The sequence below is a fragment of the Babylonia areolata genome, chromosome 9 (genome assembly GCF_041734735.1).
Source record: "Babylonia areolata isolate BAREFJ2019XMU chromosome 9, ASM4173473v1, whole genome shotgun sequence".
In the NCBI taxonomy this organism is placed as follows: domain Eukaryota; kingdom Metazoa; phylum Mollusca; class Gastropoda; order Neogastropoda; family Buccinidae; genus Babylonia; species Babylonia areolata.
In genome coordinates, this window is record NC_134884.1 from 3,487,897 (window position 1) to 3,490,877 (window position 2,981).

At 33.6% G+C, this 2,981-nt stretch overlaps 1 protein-coding gene across 2 annotated transcripts in view; it reads right to left on the reverse strand.

Moving 5' to 3' along the window:
- Positions 1-1,523: 1,523 nt before the first annotated feature.
- LOC143285683 (cilia- and flagella-associated protein 418-like) overlaps positions 1,524-2,981 on the reverse strand; it is an 11,856-nt gene continuing 10,398 nt past the window's right edge. The window contains exon 6 of one of the 2 annotated variants that reach the window (XM_076593081.1): positions 1,524-2,981. This exon is cut by the window's right edge and continues 827 nt beyond it. The gene's annotated coding sequence lies outside the window, so the exon portion shown is untranslated. The other variant, XM_076593080.1, reaches the window with a different exon arrangement.

Consider the following 2,981-nt stretch of genomic DNA (forward strand, 5'->3'; position numbering starts at 1 on the left):
GGAGCATCTGGTGCATTATGGAAATATAACCCCCCTCACCCCCTGCATGCATGGACACCCCTGGAAAATTGAGCATGCGTGGCTGTCTAAATGGTCATACAAGTAAAAACCTTGCACATCTGTACATGCAAACATGGGAGTTGCAACCCATGAATACAGAGTAAGAAAAAAGCAAAAATTCAGTACAATAACTATTTACTATGGAGAGCAAGAATTTCAGATCACATTTCCACTGTCATCACTTTCCTCATCTTTATTCTGAACAAACCTGATCAAACTGATGTTGTTGCTATCCAACACAACGAGAACAGAAAGTACAAAAATCAACAACAACAAAAAAAAGACACAATAAAAGTTGTTTATTTCATGTAAAAGAACATACCACAAAAAAAGAAGAAAAAGAATGATTTATACAATGTTGAAACCAAATCCAATTTAGCAACATCAAGTAAACTTCAATTTTACCATCATGTTCAAAAGCAATCACACTGTCCCCCTAAAAAGACAAGACAATTATACCCTTCACCTTTGATATGTATTATACAGTAATGGACGGATGTTTTGCAAAAAAAAAAAAAAAAAAAAAAAAAAAAAAATTGAGGAAAAACAAAAGCAGAGCACTCATTACTTCTTATTCACAGTAGTAATACAAACAAAAATATAAAATTTGTGCTTGGGTATAGGACATGTATGCTTGACTACTGCTGTCTTTATCACATTTCCGGCTGAATTTAAGGTATGCCGTAGTTTGGAATGGACACAGCTACAAAATCAAAGATCAGCTGCAAAACTGAAAACCGGAACAAAATTGATCCTGTAATATTCAAGCTTAATTAGTTCAACACCGAGCAACCAAAAAGCATTCATAATCAATTACATGTAAAAAACAAACAAACAACAACATATATATAAATAAAAAAAATAAAAAGAAGAGAAGAAAAACAATACAAAATAAACAAGAATTAAAACACATTATAGATATAAACAAACCCTGACTGATTTTGTCCCTTTCTCCTTTGATGAAAGCCATTCGTTTCGTCTGAACTAACAGTGTAAAGTCATCTGAGGATTCTTTAATGACAGAAAGCTGAGCTGAACATTACTGTGGTTTCTAAATACGAACTTGCTTTACTAAACTTTTTTTCTTTTAGCGTGAAACGAATGGATATGACGCACATCTTCAATGGTCACCTGAAGCAAAGGAGCAGCACATAATGTCAACACACTTCGGAATCAGCAAACAACCAGTCACTTCACAAATGTACAGTCTCCAATAGCAACGCATGGTTGGTAGCGTATAATCTGATATCGATTCCATTTTTCTAAGAAAAGAGACAAACAAAGGAAGGAATTAACAAGTATATAAATAAATATATATATATTTATTATATATATATATATATATATATATATAACCCCCTAAAAACACAACAATGAAAAAACAACAACAAAACACTCTCAATCAAACAATTTCAATGTGAGATTTTCTTTTCTCAAGCATATAAAAAAAATTTTTAAAAGACTGAAAGTAATGTATTTGCCCTCCCCCCACCCCACCCCCTCTCCATCAAACACTGATGTCTACTTGTTGTTTTTTCTGGCTTTTTGATTATACAGTTTATCACAATCACTTTTTAACTTCTGGATTTAACCATTGACAATGGCATACCAAATGAAGAAACAGTATTTAACTAATGAGATATATGTTACAAAATAATGTAGTTGTTTTCATGATTAACTAGCCTTGATTGTGACGGATATGTCCTGTTTCAGCTGCGCTGCTTTCTTTATTTTCAAAATCTGGCATATTTGATGAAACAGCGCTAGTTTGGTTGATCTTATAATAATGTATTACATACACATGTCTTTTGAAACGTAACAGTACTAAATGAAAAGACAACAACAACAACAACAACAAAAGCACTGGCAACATGCAGTGTTATTGTAAAGACTTTGAAAGTAAAGTTTGAAAGGTACAACTATCTGTGTCTTCACAGTCCCAGAGGTATAAAAAAAACCATACGAACAACTTTGCTTTTCCAACTGGACGTATAGTGATGATCTGATGAACAAATGTTTATGAGACCACATGCAAGAGGCGGAAAACATAACTCGGTGCAACCATTTTCCCATAGCTGAACCCTGTGTGTGATAGCTCAATATTATGATAAAATGGAAAAACAATATAAAATAACCACCACCAAAAATAAAACAACAATAAAACGCTCCACCACCACAAAAAAAAAACAACAACAACAAAAAAAAGCAACAAGAAATAAAACCAAGAGACCCAAAACACCTACAAAGCCACCTTTGTTATTCTTTCATCCAAACCTTTTCTTTCTCCATTGGAAACCTGTCCTTTTTTTTTTTTATAGCAGGAGTAACACCTGTATAGCATGACAATGTATCCCTTGATTTTTAACAACACAGTAAAAATGTACTTGAAGAAAAATCTCCTTCACATACATGTACATGCTGACATTCCAAAATACATCTACACACTGTGTGCGCCACACACCAAATGGAGTATGGCTGCACTTAATTTCTCCTTACAGGAATAAATGAATGTGGGCACTGTGGTCCAAAAAGAAGAAAAAAAAGAAGAAAAAAGAGTAATATGTATAAATCTATAGAGTGTGCGAAGCACATTACGTTTATGACCAGCACAACCAGGTAATAATAAACTACACTATAACTGCTGTGATACAACTCAGAAACATACACTACTATCAATGACTTTCTAAAACCACAGGTGTGTCTGACAATGACAGTCTGATGCTGGGCTTATGGACAACTCTGTCTATCCTGTTCACAGGTTTTAAAACTTCTGGAGACAAAAAAAAAAGAAGAAAGAAAACCTTAAAATTCTTCCTTCAGAAATACGCTTACAAAAATTGGGGAAAAAAACAACAACCCAATTACAGAATACTGACTACAGAGTAATCTGAACACACTTGGAAGCGAAAAAAAGCTTGAGT